The sequence below is a fragment of the Rhinatrema bivittatum genome, chromosome 1 (assembly GCF_901001135.1).
Source record: "Rhinatrema bivittatum chromosome 1, aRhiBiv1.1, whole genome shotgun sequence".
Taxonomy (NCBI): domain Eukaryota; kingdom Metazoa; phylum Chordata; class Amphibia; order Gymnophiona; family Rhinatrematidae; genus Rhinatrema; species Rhinatrema bivittatum.
The window spans coordinates 415224928-415245680 of record NC_042615.1 but is presented as its reverse complement, the minus strand read 5'-3'; the positions used below and the strand labels follow the sequence as shown (position 1 = coordinate 415245680).

The window sequence follows — 20753 nt, the reverse complement described above, 5'->3', positions numbered from 1 at the left end:
TAATGCAACTTAGTAAAATGGGAATCAATTTTCAAACACCTGATGAGTGGCTAAGATTCTGGCTCTGTTTAGCTAGCAATCTATTAAATGATTTTCGGCAACAACTTAGCCAGGCAGGGCTTCTGTTCAGGATCAGGGCTTCTTGGGTATGGTGAGGAAAGGAGAAATCCAGGCAGGGCTGATCTGCAATATTGGGGTGGAGCAAGGGTAGCCACAGAGTTGAGGGGAATGTTTTCTATGCATTGAGGATACTGTGGGGGTTGGGAGGGAGGGTGGGTGGGTGAGAAGTTTGTAGTATATTAAGACTATGATGGGAGAGAGGTTGGCCAATGGTGAAGGTTTATACCACATTGGGATTTAGGAGTTTGGAGAGAGGGAGATCTGCATTCTAGGAGGAGGGATTTCTTTGGCTGCTGGGGGTGAAAAGCAGATAATTGCTGGACCTAGCCAGCTAACTTAAGGTCAGAGTGTATGTAATTTGTGTTAGCTGGCTAAGTTAGTCTCCCAAACTAAATCCATCCAAGGAACACCCACAGTTTGAACTACTAAAATATATCTGCCTAGTCGAACTAGGAGATTATATTTAGTCACTCAGTTGGAGTAAACTTTCAAAGGATTTAATATACTTGATGAAGTCCATTCTTAGTAGACCAAATCCCTTTAATAATTTACTCCATAGTAACATAGTAGATAATGGCAGGAAAAAAAAACCATCCACTGTGCTCATTCATTCCTGTTCACACTACTAAGGATACATTCTAGCTGCAAGCCATAGAGCATGACTGCTTTTAAGATATCACTCCATATTCAAGGCAGGTTTTGTCACCTTTCTCCTTTATACTGTATCATCTTGAGAAGATAAGCATACAAGATCCCCTAGTTAATTCTCATGCAGAACCCTTCCCTTCTTTCCATGTCTAACTACAAAGCTTTCTAATCTATATAGCTATCAGTATTAACATGGCTGTTTATTGAACCTGCAGCCTTCTAGGTTTCCATGATCTTTCCAGACAGTACTGTACAACCACCAAACTATTACTCTGATCTGGCTGGTTCTGGAGAACTGTAGCTTTATTTATTTACATAATTGCAAATTTAACAATTGTCAATAATTGTAACATGTACACTACATTTTTATGTATAGCAGTCAGAACCCCACTCTTATGGTTTGTTGTTGATTCTATATGTTGCGTCCATCGGTCTCAGAAGGCTTCGCCTCTGTGCCTCACCTTTCTTCCTTCTCTCTCCTCAAGCCTTGGGAAGATGGCTACTGCTGTGTCTTCATGCCGCTCTCTCCGGTATCCCCAGAATGGCAACGGCGACGGTGTTCACCATAGATTTCCTGAGAGCCTCCTAGGGTGCGTGCGCGCACGCCACCCACGTCTTTATCCATGTCATGGTGGGAACCTCAGTGGTGTCCCTCTGAGTGACGTCACGACATCTGGGTATTTAGCCTGCCCTTCGTTCGCTAAGAAACTGAGTTAGCAAGTATTGGAATGCCTCCGGTCTAAGCTGCTCTGCCGCTTCCTAGCTGCCGCAGGAAGCCTTCTTTCTGCCCTTTGGGGTAATTCTTCGCTAACCTGGGTACCCGCTCCTCGGGGGCCCTTATGCTCTCTTACAGGTACCTATCTGGGATATCGGGTACTCGCTCCTCGAAGGCCTGCTCTTCCTACTCTGGTGCCTTACTGATCTACTTCTGCCTGCCAGGATCTTCAGCAATACAGCTATCTACTTCAGTGAGTAACTGACCTTATCAGTCTGTCTCAGCTTCAGCGCTCAGAGTTTGCATCCGGGACTTTCCTCTACTACCCTGCGCTGCCTACCATCTACTCGAGTGTGGGACTGGTCTCCTCTGCTGTGGCCCCCTGGACTGCTTCTACTACGTTACCTCACTGCTGCCCCCCCGGGGCAGTACCACCGAGCTGTATAATAAATACAAATTCTCTGTGTTTGCGTGTATATCTAGCCTAGTACTGCGGTTCCTCATGGGGCTCCTCCCCATGGGCGTGTCCATCACCTCAGTACCCAAGAATCGACTCCAACACCTCAAAACCATAACACTATACAAGTCCAGTTGATTACTACTAGCTCTATGTAGTCTGCCAAACAGACCTGGCCAACTCTCTAATTTGTAGCCTGCTGATACCAACATGACCATGATATTTCCATGGCCTGTAGTGTCACTAGGTTGTGCTTCCACTATTTCTTCACTTTTTTGCAACTAAGGTTCTTCTATGCTTATTCCAGGCCTTTTGGAAGTTTCTTTTTTAGCCTCCACAACTTGCTCCAGTAGGGGCATTCTATATGTCCATTACCCTTTCCATTAAAAAATACTTCCTGATGTTACGCCAGAGGCTACCCCCTTGGAACTCCTTCTTCTAGAACTTGCTTTCCATTGAAAAATATTTATTTCTTGTGCATTATTTCTTGTTTCCTCTCTTCTAGGGTATACATATGTTACTCTGCATATTTAGGACTTTAATCTCATCCCATAGGGCTTTTTGTGCAGACACCTCATCATTTTAATTTAATTTGGGAATTGTCAACATTTCCAGGGTTAGAAACCTCCTCAACAAGTACAATAGCATATTCTAAACAAAATTCAAAATAGTATTGTTATGCCCGTCGGTCACAGATGGCTGCGACCACGCTTACATCCTCCACCGTTCTGCAGCCCTCCCCGGATCTCCTCGCGGCACAGGCCAATCTCCACCACTGCGTTCTCCATGGCTCCTCGTGATGACAGAGACACTGCTGCCACCCATGTCGTCACTGGGCCTTCCTAGGTGCGCACCACCGGGCAATCCTTTGAAGCCTCTTCAGCGGGAGCCTTAGGGGCATCCCTGTTTGATGTCATCGGATCAAGGTACATAAGCTCCACCTTCGCCCTCAGCTAGCCGACTTGGCAACAAGTTCCGTACGTCTCTTCTAGCTCCTTCTCTGTGTTCCTTTGGCTATGCTATTGGACTCTGTTGGACTCGGGGGCCAGTGGGCACTCTCTTGGGGACCTTGTCTCCTGGCCTCCCCTACTCCTCGGGCTGGCCTGGCGCTTCCTAAAGTCCTACTCTGCAAGGATCCCTGCTCAGGGCTGCCCCCTGGAACACCTTTACCACTCAGGAGTTTACTCTAGTGCTTCCCTGCTCCTCAGGGTTGTGCCTACGTGCTGTGTTGGACTGTCAGCGCTTCCCCGCTCCTCGGGGCTGCATCCTTGTACTATACAAGAGACTCTCAGCACTATCCCGCTCCTCGGGGCAGTGCTCTCCTGCCACACTGCGACTGTCCTCGCCTCCCCGCTCCTCGGGGTTGAGCTTATGTGCTACTAAGACTGCCTGCACTTCCCCGCTCCTTGGGGCTGTGCTTCTCTATCATACAGAGACTGTCTGTGCTCCCCACTCCTCTGGTTTCAACATACGTCATCTTCGGAGACCTGACTCGGGCTTCCCTGCTCCACGGGTTGGCCTACATCACTACAGCTGCACCTCCCTTGCTCCGCAGCTCTACCCCTCGGGGTGTCTCTCCACTATACCTCCTGCACGTCAGTCTCAAGCCTTCCCACTCTGCGGCCTGCCTGGCGCCTTCCCCCAAGGGGATCTCAGTCCAGGTATTATCTTCAGCTTGCTTGTCTACTGGGGAATTTTTCTTGACTCCTCAGGACCTTTCCATAGCCTGACCCAGAGTTCCCTGCCGAGCCTGACCTCACCTCCCGATGGTGTGGGCTTGTAGGGCTCCTCCCCACAGGTGGTGACAACTCACACCTCTGGCGACGGGTCCACATACCCATAAATCTTAACAAGTATCATAAACTGTGTTACATACAAGGAATAAACATAATTAATAACCAACATGATTAATATAAACAATATTACAGTGGGTTGTCAGTATACATTTATAAGAATAGTTAACTTATGAATTTAATTCGAAACTTCTTTCTGTTGTATCACCAGTTCTAAGTGGGTAACAATTTAAACATACATAAAACACACAACTCGGCTTTCAATTACACAGACAAATGTTGCAACTGAGATGGAAATAACCCACCCTAATAATATCAGGTCCCTGTGAAATGCAGAGTCTAAAAGTATAATAGCTTCAGGATGTTTATGCCTTATGACAACTCCTTCCAACATCCTTACAGGAGTAAACCCGTTACCCCCTCTTCTTAAATTGTTAGAAAATCCTCTATTTTATCAGAGTAATTCATCAAAAGCTAAGTTAAATAGATAGGTCTTCAGACATTTCCTCTAGGTCGAGGCTGATGTGATCACTACAGACAGGACATTCTAAACCTGAGGGCCTGCTACACAAAACAGCCATTCTGTGGATTCAACCAGTCTCACCAGCTTGATTGATGGGACATCAAGCAGATTATGCTGTGATGAAAATAAGGGGGCAAGGTAGCCGAAATATTTTTAGAACTGAGTTTAAGCAACATGGGGCCAGACCGTGAATTACTTTAAAAGTTTTTGTTAGTATCTTAAACTTTACCACTACACTGGAAGCTAGTACAGTCTTGCCAAAACAGGTATGATATGGTCAAGCTTCCATTTGAGCATGTGCATTCTATATTAACTGTAGAGCTCTAGAGGCCAAGTAAGAGAGGCCCAGGTAAAGAGAAATATTGTAATCGATGAAAGAGATTATCAATGCTTGCCCTACAGTCTGGAAATCAGACTGATCAAGAAACAACTTGAAATTTTGCAAGATGTGCAGTTTCAAAAATTAGCTATTGACAACTGATTTTATATGTGGATGAAGTGGTAGCGTAGAATCGACGAGAACACCAACATTCAGAACTTCATATTGCATCAGTATATTAGTGCCATAAAATGCAATGGAAGGAAAACGAACAAGCAAAATGCCCTGTCTTCTTCAGGTTGAGATTTAACTTATTATAGGACAACCAAGGTTTAATAGAGAACAGGCATTAGGAGATCTTATTCAAGCCACCAGTAGTGGTGACAGGCAAATAAAACTGAATATCGTCTTTATAAAATTTATAGTCCACCCCTAGATTGGAAAGTACTTGGCTAAGAGGATAAATGTACACACTAAACAATATTATAGAAAGGGCAGATCCATGTGGAAGTCCGGTTTGTAATGCAGATCTAGAGGAGCCTACAGAAATTACTTGATAATTGCACAAAAATGATGTAGACCAGTTAAGTACCACATTAGATATGCCCATACCCTCAAACCTTCCAGTAAGATGGAATGGTTCAGCATATCAAAGACAAAAAAGATATCAAGTAGCACAAGTAAAAAAAATTTGTGTCAGTTTCAAACCCATGATGAAATATGTCAGAACTTGAAAGAAGGAGGAGTTCCATATTATGACATGCACAAAATCTGAATTGTATTTCATCAAGAAGATTATTCTCATCAAGCAAGTGCTGTAGCTGACCTAAACATCTTTTACTTATTTATTTATTTTTATTTATTTTATTTAACACTTTTCTATACCGACCTTCATAGATAAAAACCATATCGGATCGGTTTACATCGAACAGGGTAAAAAACTGTAGTGACAACTAACGTAAATCAACAAATGGTGTGGAAGAGGCAAAGTTACATTCAACAGGGAGTAAGAACTTGGGGGCTTAATCAGCTGGAAAGATAGGTTAGAGCAGGCAGCAATTATAAATATAATACCATTGATAAGATAGATAAGGCATAATGTGGTTAGGAGTATCAGGGACTATCGTACAGGCAGAGAATAAGGCTATCATTCAGGCATTTATGATTACTTTTGCGAAGAATGGTAGTAATGAAAATGGACAATAGTTTGCAAGATCCTAGGGGTTCAGACCAACTCTTTTCAAGACAGTGCAGGCAAATGCTGTTTTAATAAGATCAGATAACTTAACCCTCAGTCAAAGTTGCATTAATAAGAGAGGAAATAAAGCTACTCACATCAATCCAAAGTAATTTCATCAGGGCTGTCAAACAACTATTTAATAGGTAATAATTGTCGTTCAATTTACCAATTAGTTGCTGGACTTCAGTTGGCAGTGGTAACCCATGATGGATTGTCATTAAGTTCAAATATCAAGTGCCTTAGAATCAGAGAGAAGTAAAGTGCTCAGTTGTTCTACTTCATTGTGAAAGTATTGTGGAAAGCTATTGTAACTCAGCATGGACTGCTGAACCTGATTTTGAGGAGGGATCGCAGATAAAGAATTGGCAATTCGAAACAGTTCACGAGGTTTGGATGCAGCTGATATTATGAAAGGAATAGTAAGATTTTCTTAGTATCCAGAACCAGTGGGTTATGCACATCTACCAGCAGTCGGAGACAGAGCAAAGCTGACATCATAGTATATATACTCCTGCAGTGACAGCCTGCCAGTATTCTCTGTCTCCAGCAGATGGTGGATATGCATCTTCCTACTGGGAATTGCTTCAAGTTTTAGAAGGAGAAAGAAAGAAGACTATTTAATTCGCCCCGCTCTCCTGCAGTGATACCAAATGGTCCCTCCACCAGTTGAGAATTCCTGACGTGATTTTCGTGGTCCCTCAGATGAGTGCCTTGGTCTGGTAGTTGGTTTTGTCAGCTGGTGTAGACTTAGCTGTTAAAACAGCTGAAAGGCAGCAGGTGAAGGTATGTGCCCTCTCCCCCCCCCCCCTCCCCACAGCTGTCCCCCCCTTAACTGTCCATTAGCCGCCCCCTAGGAAGATTAAGGGATGTGGGGAGCCTTTTGAGGGTTGTGCAACCCTTTTGGTTTAGGCATCACTCTTAGGCTTTTCTCTGTGCGCCGCATGGTAGGCCGCAGCGGCGTTTTCGCACATTTTTCCTGTGCGTTAGGCTGCTTTCTTCAGGACTTGGTTTGTGCAAGTGTATTTGGCTGTGCATCCAGTTTTTGGATGCTTAGTTGGATGGTTGCTTGGGTGTCCAGGTGGTAGCGCTTACCTGTACACACAATTTGGGTTGCATTAAGGGTGCTCAGTTTTTTTGGGTACTCATCAAGCACAAGTTTGGGACGCCAAAATTTTGGACACATATATTTTACAGTGCGAATTCAGCTGGATGCACACCTTTCAGTCGCCTGTTAAGCATACTGACAAACTGATTGCGCCTATAGCTAAGAAACCTAAGTGCCTCTCCCTCTGTGATGTCTGTCATATTCGGGCATCTCAGCCTGCCGTTCCCTCTAACTTGTGCCAGCGCTTAGAGGCTCAGGGAGAATTACCTTCTTCTGATTTTGCTAAGCCCAGTTCTTCCCAGCCTAATGAGGGCCTGGGTAAGGACATGTGAGGAGGGGCATCTGACCTTAGAACTCCCTTAACTAGTTCATCAGCGGGGAAAGGTATCTCAGTGGGCACAGCATAGGTGCCTTCTGGTTTTGGCATGGATCCTTTTGCCTTTTCTTGGGTGGAATTTTTTCAAGGATTTCAATCCTTTCTTCAGGCGCAACTCCTCAGCCTTGACCAATCTTGCCAGGTCAGAGTCGCAGGTGGTGACCTCTCATTTGCCCGGTACTGCTGTTAAGCGCTGAAGTACACCTAGATCGGCAGCAAGTATTCCCGATAGGGATCCGGATGGCATGGATGATGATGCTGATCCTGACTCTCTGGAGGATGGGGAAATTCTTCCAGGACTGGAACCATATAGGACTATGTTGTGGTTCTTTCACAGAGATGAGTTACCGACTCTTATTTCCCACATATTAAAGATGCTGGGAGTACCTGGGGCAGATTCCCTGTCTGAGCGAAAGAAAAATCCCATTTTGGATTTTTTTTGCGTAAAATCTCTTGTTTTTCTTCCGTTATGGAGGCCATTCAAGAATTGATTGATCTTGAGTGAGGTGCCCCAGAGGCTAATTTCAAAGGGGGTTGAGTTTTGGAAGGATCCAGTGGTGAGAAAGCGGTTGCATTTTCTGAAAGTGGACGTGTGTGCCATTTCCAAGCTTATGTGTGCCATTTCCAAGCTTATGTGTGCCATTTCAAGCTTATGTGTGCCATTCCAAGCTTGTGTGTGCCATTTCCAAGCTTATGACTATCCCCGTGGTGGGAGGAGTGGACCTGAAGGATGCACATGATAGAAGGACTGAGGCCATCCTTAAGTAAGTGTTTGAAGCAGCTGCAATGATGTTGCAGATAGCTTTTTGTTGTTTCCTGGTGGCTCACTCCTGTTTACTTCTCTCTCAGGAGGTTGATGAACCTGGAGTGAATTCCAGGGCAGTTATGCAGCCAGCAGCCACCTTTTTGGCAGATGCGGGCTGCAGTTTGGTCCGCAGCAGGGTGGCTTTGGTAATAGTGGCCAGGCATCAGTTATGGCTGAGAAATTGGTCGACCGATGCGACCTCCAAGGCTGACCTTATGAAATTGCCCTTTAAAGGCTCGCTCTTGTTTGGAAGTGAGTTAGAGAGACTGGCCAATAAGTGGATTGAGTCCCTGGTTCCTCTATTGCCGGAGGATAAGAAGCAGACGCCACGCTCCTTTTGGCATGAGAGATCATGTTAAGGGATCCAAGCTTTTTCGATCCTACAGAGGACTCTGCCTTTCGGTAGGTATCAGTCCTTTCATCCCAGACAGCCTAGATGGGGTGCAGGCTCGGGTAGCAGAACCTCCCAAGCCTCCCAATGAAGGTTTGCCGACCCACCCCTGGGAACAGGAGATAGGGGTTACCTCTCTCTCTCTTTTATCAGAGGTGGGTCGAAATCACATCAGACCAGTGAGTCCTGGAGGAGATATGAGATGGATATGCGTTGAAGTTTTGTAGTGTTCCTTAGGATGTGTTCATAGTGTCTCCTTGTCACACCCTGCAGAAGAGGCAGGCAGTGGGGTGTACATTGTCAAGGCCCTTTACATAGTGCCCATGTCTCAAGAAAATACAGGTCGATATTCCATTTATTTCCTTGTGCCCAAGAAGGCGTACTCCTTTCGTTTCATCCTGGACCTCAAAGGGGTCAATCATCATTTGCGGGTGACTCATTTTTGCATGGAAACATTGCTCTCAGTGATAATGGTCATGCAGTCGGAGGAATTTCTGACTCCTTGGATCTGTCTGAGGTGTGCCTGCATATTTCAATCCAGTTAGAGCACCAATGTTTTCTGCGATTTACAGTTTTGGGACATCATAATCAGTTTGGAGCGCTGCTTTTTGGTCTTGCCACTGCACCCAGAACTTTTTCCAAGGTTATGGCAGTGGTGGCAGCAGAGTTGAGAGGATGGGATCCTGGTACAACCATTCTTGGACAACCGGCTGATTCAGGCCAAGACTCTGGAAGAGAGCTTCCTAGTGACATGCAAGGCTATCTCCTTGCAGGAGCTCGGTTGGATAGTGAACCTGGCCAAGAGCAGTTTTCAGCCATGTCAGTCGCTAGAGTATCTTGGTGTTTGGTTTGACATGAAGCAGGGCAGGGTTTTCCTGCTGGATGGTCGTATTCAGAAGTTGGCGCAGGTGCGTCAACTGACGAACACAATACTCCCAACAGTGTGGTCCTATCCACAGATGCTCGGGTTGAGGGCGGCGACCCAGAAGTGGTTCCATGGGTGAGGGCGCATATGCATTCTCTTCAGCGTTCCATGCTGTCTCGTTGGAGCCCACAGTCTCAGGACTATTTGATTTGGTTCCGTCTGCTGAAGGAAGTCTGCTCTCAACTACAGTGGTGTTACAAGCGAATCATCTAAGAAAGGGAGTTTCCCTAAAATCACTGGACTGGTTAGTACTCACCAAGGATGTGAGCCTCCAGGGCTGGGGAGCTCACTGTCCGGAACTGTTGGTTTTTGAGGTAGTTGTGGGTGGATCCTTGGGGCGGTGGCAGATGACCATGTCCCCGGGGGAAGATCCCGAGAGGGACCACCGGTTCGGCTCAGAGTATGGAGACAGACACACACTAGTTCTTTTATTAAACAGTATATTGAACCACCAGAGGTGGCAGTAGTGAGCTGGAAGTGCCCAGCAGGGCTGTAGTCCCTCAGGTACTGGAACAGCGATCCTGGATAACTGAGCTGTAGAGAAACTGAATATAGTGAGTAGGCAGGGTATGCAGAGTTCAGGAACAGAACCTTGATAGTAACACTCACACAATAGTCTCTAGAAGTAGTCCAGGTGTTGGAATGAGTTAGGCCCTCAAGGAGCGAGTACCTGGTTCCAGTGAAAGCTCTGAGAGAGAGATGGTAACTCACTGGTGTAGTAGGCAGCAATGACTTCCAGGCAACCAGTCCGGGAAGATTGGCCCTCGAGGAGCGAGTACCGGTTCCTGACTGTGACCTGAAAAACAAAGAGAGAGTGAGGCCCCCGAGGAGGCAGAGTAGCTAGGAGAGTGCGAAACTGGTCCTTGCTAACTCGATAGTTAGCGATTTCTGAGATCTTATATTTCTCACAGGACAAGCAGGATGGTAGTCCTCACATATGGGTGACATCACAGGATGGAGCCCTGTACGGAAAACTTTTCTGTCAAAGTTTCTACAAAGCTTTGACTGATACTGGCACACTGAGTGCACTGAGCATGCTCAAGCCTGCAGTTATCCCTGTGAGCCACAGGTGTCTCCCTCAGTCTTCTTTTTTCCGCTCTGCAGTAAGCATAGCGGTTAGGAGCTCTGTGAGAAATTCTAATACTTTTTCCTTACGGAAACACTTTAACTTTTACTTCACAAACACTTTTCCCTGCACGGGTCTCCCTTCGGGTACGTTTATTCGACGTTCGGTGAGTACTATGCCCTATTTTTTTTGTTCAGTTCCTGTCACCTTTTTGGCCTGCCAACCGACTGCAGCCTTCCCTCTCCCTATGTTTTCAATTAGACACGCATAGCCTGCGAGTGTCCCTCTGTGACATTCTGCCTGGTTATTAGTGCTAGTGGGACAGGGACTTCCACAGTTTCCGTTGCCGCCAGGGCCCCTGTTGATTCAGGTCCTTCGATTCCTCTGTACCCTCGCGCAGTCGATGCCCCAACGCTGCTGTCGGTACCCCCTCAGACCGTCCTGGATTCTTAGATGCCATCGGTACCCCTCCCTCCACTGATGCCATCAGTCCCTGCATCGTTTCTATCAGTGCCATCCATGTTTTTCATCCATGGCACTGATTTTTCCTTGGGTTTCATCGGTGCCATCATTGCCCAGAATGGATGCCTTCGATGTATACCTTGTCTCGTCGGTGCCATCCATGCCCGGGTCAATGCCACTGTTGCCCGGGGCACTTCCATCGATGCCAGGGTCATTTCCATCGATGCCATCCTTTATTTTATTGATGCCATTGATGCCTGGGTCCATTCCATCGATGGCCGTCGATGCCCGGATCAATTCCCTCGATGGCCGTCGATGCTCAAGTCAATGGCATTGATGCCATGGACGCCATTGGTGCCAGAGTCGATCCAATCGATACCGTCGACGCCCGTGGCCATGCCGTCGATGCCGTCGGCGCCCCGCCTCCATACATTGATGCCCTCGATGCCCACATAGTTTCCATCGGTGTCTTCGACGTTCCTATCGATGCGGTCATCGACCGATGCCGGTATCATTTTTCCGATGCCAACGATGTTTTTTCGATTATTCGATGCCACATCATTCCCATAGATATCTACGCCGATGCCATCAGTGCTTCCGTCACTGTCATCATTGCTCTGGCCGAGTCATCGATGTTATTTCATATATATTTTTGACGATACCCTCGAGGCTGCCATGGCCGCCATCGACACCGTCAATACTGATATAGCACCGCCATGTAATGCCCTCACCTGAACACAGTGCTCCAAGCATTGGGTTCTTATTAAAGCCCTGTATTAGCCTATGACACTACATAGTGCCAGGAGCAGTGCAGGTATGCTGTCAGTCCGTCATCAGTCGCCATCCAAGACAGCGAGGGCATCCATCTCGGCGCTGGGGAAAGACCGGGCCGAGCACCATGGCATGCATCATCACCGACACGGTGACCGTCCGCCACCGACGCCATCTAGCACATTGATGCTATCCTTCTCAATGCTGGACAATGCTCGGGCCGAGCAACATCACCACTGCCATCGACACTGTTCCACACCGTACTGGCAGTCCGTGGTGCTCCAGAAACACCGGAACGAGTTCTGAAGAATTCTGCACTGGCGTCACGAGACATCGAGCCGGGTTCACGAGCTGTTAATCGGCTCCCCTGTTCCCGAGGCGTGCCCCACCGACATCGGTGGGGGATTGTGGCCCTCCACAAAATTTTATTTATTTATTTATTTAACAGTTTTTTATACCGACCTTCATAGTAAATAACCATATCGGATCGGTTTACATTTAACAAAGGAAAAACTGGGGTAACAATTCTGGTAAACAAAAGATAACAAACGAAAGGAATAAGTCAAAGTTACAATCAACAAGGAATGGAAAACTTGGAGGCTTAAACAAGCTGGAAGAAAGCTAAAGGCAGAAGAATAATTATAGAGAGATACAACTGAGAGAACGGGTTAAGGCTTAAGTGCTTTAACCTGGAAATGCCAGTGTCCATTGTTCAAGAAGCTGAGTGCCAAAAAACCTAGTAGGCGGTGAGGCTCAAACTAGTGGTTGTCTGGTGGTTCAGGGAAGGCTTGGTGAAAGAGCCACGTCTTGAGTCTTTTTCTGAAAGTTAAGAGGCAGGGTTCCAATCTGAGATTTGAAGGGATGTTGTTCCAGATAGATGGGCCTGCTGTTGAAAAAGCTCTGTCTTTGGTCGTAGAGAGGCGTATGGCTTTAGTAGGGGGAAATTTCAGAGTGCCTTTGTGAATATCTCTGGTTGGTCTGTTAGAAGAGTGGAGTTTGAATGGGATTTCCAGGTCGAGTTGGAGTTGCTGATGGATGGTTTTGTGTATTAAGGTAATAGATTTGTACAGGATTCTAAAATTCACTGGTAGCCAATGTAGGTTTCTGAGGATGGGAGATATGTGTTCACCACGGCTGGTGCTAGTCAGCAATCTCGCTGCCGCGTTTTGTAACATCTGCAGTGGTTTGGTGGTAGATTTGGGGAGGCCTAGGAAGAGGGCACTGCAGTAGTCTATTTTGGTGAACAGTAGCGCTTGGAGGACTGTCCTGAAGTCTTGGAAAAATAAGAGTGGTCTAAGTCGTTTCAGAACCTGTAGTCTGTAGAAGCATTCTTTGGAAGTTGTGTTGACCATTTTTTTTAGGTTTAGTCGATTGTCTAATATTGCCCCAAGGTCTCTAACATGCGTACAAGTGATGTGAGAGTTGTTTGGTGAAGGTGGAGGAAGATTGTTTTCATTTGAGGAGATGAGGAGAAGCTCAGTCTTTGAGGCGTTGAGAACCAAGCTTAAGCTGTTGAGTAGATTAGTGATGGATATAAGGCAGTTATTCCAAAAGGTGAAAGCTTTTGAGATAGATTCTGTTATAGGGATTAAAATCTGCACGTCGTCTGCGTACAGATAGTGAATAAGGTTGAGGTCTGTAAGCAGTTGGCAGAGGGGGAGGAGGTATATATTAAAGAGGGTTGGAGATGAGGATCCTTGTGGTACGCCGAGGGTTGATTTTATTAGAGGTGACTCCTTGTTGTTGATATTGACTTTAAAAGTCCTATTGTTGAGGAAGGACTTGAACCAGTTGTGGGCTGATCCGGAGATGCCGATATCCTCTAGGCGATCCAGAAGGATGGTGTGGTTGACGGTGTCGAATGCCGCCGAAATGTCTAATAGAACTAATAAAAAGGAGTGTCCTTTGTCTAACCCCATTATAATATGGTCTGTAAGCGAAATGAGGAGGGTTTCCGTGTTGCGTGATTTCCGGAAGCCATATTGCGATGGGTATAGGATCTTGTGGTCCTCTAGATATTCAGAAAGCTGGGTTTTTACCAGTTTCTCCGTAATTTTGGCAACGAAAGGAAGATTGGAGATGGGTCTGAAATTAGCTAGCACATTAGGGTCTAGATTGTGTTTCTTGAGGAGGGGTTTGAGTGAAGCTGTTTTTAGACTGTCTGGGTAGCTTCCTTGAATTAGAAGGCTGTTAATGATACTTGTCAGTGGTCCTGAGATCGTGTTAGGGATGAGAAGCAGGAGTTTCGAAGGGATATTATCAGCCGGATGGCTGGATGGTTTCTGTCTTTTTAGAAGGGATTCGATCTCTTTGGTGGAGATTGATTCGAAGCTGTCAAGCTTGGGTTTAAAAAAGGAGTTGGAATACTCGCCTGATTTGAGAGTTGTTGTATTTGGAGGTAGGAGGGCGAGTGTATTTGAAATCTTCAATTGAAAAAATGAAGCGAGCTCATTAGCCTTGGATAGAGCTTGTTCGTCTGGAATAGGTGGCGGGGTTGATTTAGTGATTTGTGTTACGTAGGCAAATAGGGCCTGGGCGTCATACTGGTAATGATGTATTTTGTTGGCGTAGTATTCCTTTTTTTTTTTGTAGGATGCAGGTCCTGTAGCGATGTAAGTATCCCTTGTATGCTGAGAGGGTAGATGCGTTGGGGGTTTTTCGCCATCTATTTTCTTTATGGCGTAAGTCTTGTTTCATCTGTTTTAGTTCGGTGTTGAACCAGGGTTGATTTCCCTTTTTTGTTGGATTGATTGTTTTGGAGGTCATTGGGCACCATTTGTTTGCGACTGCTTCGGTAATTTTTTGCCAGGAGGATAGGGCTGAGTCGGGATTAGATAGGTCCAGGTTAGAGAGTGCCTTGGAGAGCTCATCGCTGAGTATATCCAATGGACATGCTTTCCTGAATTGAATGGTGGAGAGGTGCGGAGCGGTGTGTGACTGTTTGTATGTAGAGAAGGAAGCTTCTATCAAGAAATGATCTGACCAAGGGATTGGGGTACATGTGGGATCTCTAGTGCACATGAAATTAGAGTTAATGAATATTAAATCCAGGATGTGTCCAGCTTTGTGTGTGGGGTTGTTGATAGTCTGAGAGAATCCCATTGCAGTTAGGGTTGTGAGGAGGGCTTCGCAGTTCGCCGATCTAGGAATAGCGTCTGTATGGAGGTTGAAATCGCCCATAATCATTGTTGGTAGGTCTGAGTTAATATGTTTCACTATGGCTTCTATGAGGGGTGAAGGGTCCGTTTCTAAAACTCCTGGAGGAGCGTAGACTAATACAATTTGTAGAAGTTTTGACTTGACTAACCCCAGTTCCAATTTGGACTCGGTCTTGATAGTGTGTGCGGTCAGTCTGAGTTCTTTCTTGGTGGCTAGAAGAAGTCCGCCTCCTCTCTTTTTGTGTCTATGGAAAGTGAAAATGTCATAAAGCTGGATAGGTAGTTGATTGGTTAAGGCAATGTCCAAGTTTTTTAACCAGGTTTCTGTGATGGCACAGATGTCTGGGTTGGAATCCAGGAGGTAATCATTGAGGATGTGTGTCTTTTTGGTTAAAGATTGTGCATTGAGGAGGGTTACTGAGAGTAGCGTGAGGCCTAGTAGTTGGTTCAAAGGTGACGTCATGATTGGAATAATTCTTTTTTGTATGATGTTGGTGGAGTTAGTTAAGGAGATTTTCCTCTGGTTGTGGATGATAGGGATGTTGTAAGATAGCATGATGAGTGAAGTTCTGGAAGAGGTTTGGTTTGAGAAATGTTTGGTTGGGACTGGATACAAACTGGTGAGAGTCTGTATGAATACAAGAGATGTCTGAGGGGCGGATGAGGGAAAGGTGTTTGTCTAAAAAGAGGGGCGGTTTGGGTGATTGCTGAATGGGTGTTTGTACGTTTGTTGGTTGACTGGTAGAATGCTCTGTCCTCCGTAAGCGTGGATGGGGGTTGTCTGATCAGTTGCTGATAGCGGTCCTATCCAGGAGGTCCCTGCATTTAAACTTAAGCAGGGCTGTTTTGTATTTCTGGTTCAGAGACTTGTTAGAGTGCTGGTTTGTCAACGACGAGAGGAGGAGGAGTCTGTCTATTATGAGTGGGTTAGTAGCGAGAGTATTTAAGGAAGATCACTAATTGTGAAACAGTTCATACAGGCGTTTCACCTTGCGTGGAAGTGTTGAGGATGAATCCTGGGTAGGTGTTGGCTTCTGAGCAGAGAGTTGGACCTGGGCCTGGGGCACTCCAAGGGGCGCGCTAAGGGGCAGGCCCCTTAGGTCGCGCTCCTTTGGGCGCGCGACGCCGTCGGGAGTGGCCTAAATTTAAAGGGATGATAGGTGCCTTCTGATTGGCTGAGAGGCTGGTGCAGCGCTGGTCGGCGGGGCTTGGGTCCCAGGCGGGGCGGCGCCGACGAGGTCGGGATGACCGGCAGGGAGGCAGGTGAGCCGCGGCAAAGGGCTGGCCGGAACAAGGAGCCCCGATTTAAAGGGCTTACCTTTTTTTAATTATTTAGTTCGGGCGTCAGTTCCTGTAGCCTGCTTCAGGCCTCTGATTGGTTGAGCAGGTCCCACGTGGTCAAATCGCAGGGCTGGCGGCTCGGAGCGCTGTGAGGCAGAGGCTGGGGCTGCGCTGGTCGGCGGGGCTTGGGTCCCAGGCGGGGCAGTGCCGACGAGGTCAGGATGACCGGCAGGGAGGCAGGTGAGCCGCGGCAAAGGGCTGGCCGGAACAAGGAGCCCCGATTTAAAGGGCTTACCTTTTTTTAATTATTTAGTTCGGGCGTCAGTTCCTGTAGCCTGCTTCAGGCCTCCGATTGGTTGAGCAGGTCCCACGTGGTCAGATCGCAGGGCTGGCGGCTCGGAGCGCTGTGAGGCAGAGGCTGGGGCTGCGATGGTCGGCGGGGCTTGGGTCCCAGGCGGGGCGGCGCCGACGAGGTCGGGATGACCGGCAGGGAGGCAGGTAGCGCCAGCCACGCTCAGCCTGTCTCCTCTATACCTGCGCCACCATACCAGGCATCAGAGTTGAGATGGGTGTCTACTCCCTCTGACTCCTGAAATCCACGGAGCCAGCAATCTTCACCGGCTCGTCCTTCGGCGATCCACGTCAGATGGTAAGTACTTCTGCGGCATTCCCATTGAGATGTGTTCTCTAATTCGAGCCACATGGTTTGAAAAGTTCTAGGTCATGTACCTTCCAAGAACCGTATTAGTGTCACATATCGCTATGCCAGCTATGTCAGCCACAATACCAAGAGAACCTCTCTATCATTTCTTTGGGATTGCATCAGGGCATCCTCCCTTCTTCAGCAACGAGGCTCTGTACTGATTAATGCTCTGGCTTCTGGTTCCTGCTTCAGAACCAAAGTTCCAGGTGCATTCGCTGATCTGCTAAACACGACATCCAGCAAATACTGCCTCAAGTGCAAGTCAACCTCGAAGCCTGACGACAGGTCTCGATGTCTCCTTGTACAGCACACAGAAATGCGGGTAAGACTTTACCGCTCACGCTTCCATGGGAGGTTACATGATATCCAGATTACATCAGCCCCTCCAGTTGAACACCTCCTGGTCTCCCAACTGGCCGGATATCAGAGCGGCCACCCCACCTTGTACCAAAGTTCCCGGTACACTCCCCCAGATGCTACAAAGCACAGAGGGGAGGGGGGGGGTTGGGGAGTTTTAATTACACTATTCTTTCTTTCAACAGAAAGTGGTTACTCTCCGCCCATCCTGGACCTGAGAAATACCAACTTTCTTCAGAAGGCACAGGTAAAATGGTATCTCTCGTCACCATCTTTCTATGTGCTTCATGGTGAGTCAACAATATTACAATCCCAAGCTCTGCTGGTTGCACCAGCTTCGGCAACTGGGGTATTCATTGAATCACTATCGGTGACTGCTGTTTCTCTGCGGAGTGCATCATCATTCACGTTTTTCCTTGCATGGACAGCTGCATAACCACAGTCAGTCCATGCAAGGAGCTCTAACTTCTTCATGACTCACTATACATTTACTAACTGGGATTACTGACACTGCCATAAATCCCTTATACAACACTTCTGGACACCACAGTCACAATGACCTTTCTGTCCAGCAACCGCATAGACATTCTAATAAATTCCTACATGTCCCTGCACGCATTTTCCATAACCTCAGCCCCTCAATTCTTCATTGTCAGGCTATGGGGTTTTTTCACTGTGCACTTTCCTCATAGATCCAAAACTGCTATGGGTTAGATTCAGTGAAATTCTATTATCAGTGGGTCTAAGCTGTTCAACCGCTTTCGTTCCTCATCTATATTGCAGGTCTAGAACCAAAACCTAGTCTGATCCTGCTCATGCTCGCATTTACTCAGGGTTGTAAGTTTGACCAAAAGTCTTCTCAACCAGTATGCGTCTATTCTGCTCCAGGCACAGTTTCACATAAACTTCCTGGACCTTGTAGCCTTGAGTTATACCCTTATGCCTTCCAATACTGCCTCTGCAACAAATCTTTGAGCTTACAGACAGACAGCATAGGGACAATGTGCTTTCCAATACTCAAGCACGCACAACCTCTTAGCTGCTCGGCAAGGAAGCTGCACACTTCTGCCCTTGGCCCTTGCTCACTCTATGCATCCTTGGGCCACTTATCTAAGAGACTTACTGAACGCACTAACAGACCTTCTCCATATTGGTTCCATCCTATCGAATGGTCTCGGACTACATGCGTGGCGTGAAAAATCTTCTAGCGCTGAGGTCAACCAAACTTGCCCTCTATGTTCACATCGAACCATACGGTGCACGGATTCTCCTCCCTACACATGTTTCCAATGCATTCCCATAGGCGCATTTGTTCCATCAAGGCCCTATTATATGTGTCTCTTCCGCTGCCTCTCATAGCCAGCACTCTTCTAATACGGAAACAGGACGGGGTTCACTATTCCTTAGACCCATGTCTTCGCCGAGACCAGTATGCTTCCCATACTTCTCGGTCTATCACACCAATAACCAATTCGCCTTCTCACCAGTCAGTCACAAATCGTAGACTCACTGATGCTCTCAAGTACTGGTAGCGTGTCAAAACCTTCCACACCTAAATCCTACCATTCAAGATGGCATGATTTACCACATGACGCATACACCACTCTCTTCTCTTGCTCCCTCGGATTCTGCTCCCGAGACATCCTCCACATAGGTACACCTCTGTTCCAATTGGTGTATCGTTTGGGAGTGGGGATACCCTATTAACGGTAAACCACTTCTGAGTCAGCTTACCATGGATCATCCACTGATCAAGCCGCCTCTATTTTCACTAGTCACGGAATGGAACCTATATTTCGTGCTTATAAGTCTCATGCGTTCTCCGTTCGAGCCTTTCCATTCCTCTCATTTCACAGTTTGGCATGGGAAATTCTTTCCCTCATAAATGTCATTTCTACCAACAGGGTCAGTGAGTTACACACCTTGTTACATACTCATCCAACCCTGCGTTCCTCTGTGACAGAGTGGTTTTACGTTTTCAGCTACATATCCTTCTTAAGCTAGACGTTGCATCTCACCTTACTCAGAATATACTCTGCCCATTTTTCCCAACACCTCTCTCTCACCAAAGCGAGAGGGTTTTTCCACTCCTTGGACAGTAATAGTGCACTTGCATTCTATCTAGATCGCACTACACTCCATAGCAATTCGACCTAACCCTTTCCTTCTGTGGCAAGAGTCAAGCTGCGAGTTCCAGTGGCCAAACAGACCTATTCCTCCTAATTGACGGTCTGTATCTCTTTTCCTACCAACAAGCAAGCATTTCACTACAACACTGTGTGTAACCACACTCTGTTGCGTCTGTCCCAGCCGCGATAGCTTCCCCTCGGCTGCTGCTGCTGCTTGTACATATTTATCAGGCTGCAAACCTGGAGCTCTCTCCATAACTTCGCAGCCCATTACTGCTTAGATATGACTAGCCGGCATGCTCCATGTTTGGCCAGTCCGTCTACTCTTATTCTTTTTGGTTTAACTACCCAACATCCTTCCACCAACCCGTTACGGGTTTCAGGATGCCCTCTGTTCCAAATTCCACCCCCGTCATTGCGCCTTTTGCGCATCTTGGGTGCTTTTGGTGCACTCTCGGGCATCCTCAGCTCGGTACTCACCCATATGTGAGGACTACCATCCTGCTTGTCCTGTGAGAAAGTAAGTGTTGCTTACTTGTAACAGGTGTTCTCACAGGACAGCCCTTAGGCTCTTGTGAATCATGGCGGATTGCAGCATTGAGCCGCTCCGGGGACGCTCTGGGGACGCCGGGAGGAGTCGGCAGAATGACGCCGCGGCAGCCAACCTTCCACTTGAGCAAGAGGGAGTCGGTAAGGAGGGCAGAGTGGAGACGTCGAGCAGCGATGGTCGTAACAGGAACTGAAAGCGCAAGGGCATTGGAGTGCAGAAGATTCTCTCTGGAACATCAATCGGCTGAAAGCCCGGGCAGTCCGGTTGGCATGCTTACAGTTCAGTGACAGATTACAAGGTCGAGTGGTCCGGATAATGTCAGAGAATACAATGATAGTGGCTTACATCAATCGGCAAGGAGGAACCAAGAGCCAGCAAGTGTCGCAGGAAATAGACCAATTTATGAATGGGCGGAAGTGCATCTTCAGGAGATCTCTGCCTCGCACATTGCAGGAATAGACAATGTAAGAGCAGACTTTCTTAGCAGGCAGAGTCTGGACTCAGGAGTATGGGTATTGTTAGACGAGGCATTTCAATTGATAGTGGATCACTATGGCCTTCCGTTTCTGGACCTGCTGGCGACTTCTCGCAATGTGAAGGTCTCTCGATTCTTCAGTCGCTGGAGAGATCCAAAGTCTTTGGGTATCGATGCTCTCATGCAGGAATGGCTGGAGGGCAAGTTGCTGTATGCCTTCCCCCATGGCCCAAGTTAGGCAGAATGGTTCGGAGGGTCGAGAGTCACAGAGGGTTGGTGCTTTTGGTGGCACCAAATTGGCCCAGGAGACCATGGTATGTGGCTCTGCGAAGGTTCCTGGTAGACTCTGCCCTCCGGTTTCCAGCCACAGGGATCTATTAGGCA

General features: G+C 47.2%; 1 protein-coding gene across 1 annotated transcript in view; it reads left to right on the top strand.

Annotated features, from left to right (window-relative positions):
- Positions 1-20753, top strand: part of LOC115092154 (translational activator of cytochrome c oxidase 1) — a 100685-nt gene that overhangs the window by 62766 nt on the left and 17166 nt on the right. The gene's annotated exons all lie outside the window — the stretch shown is intronic.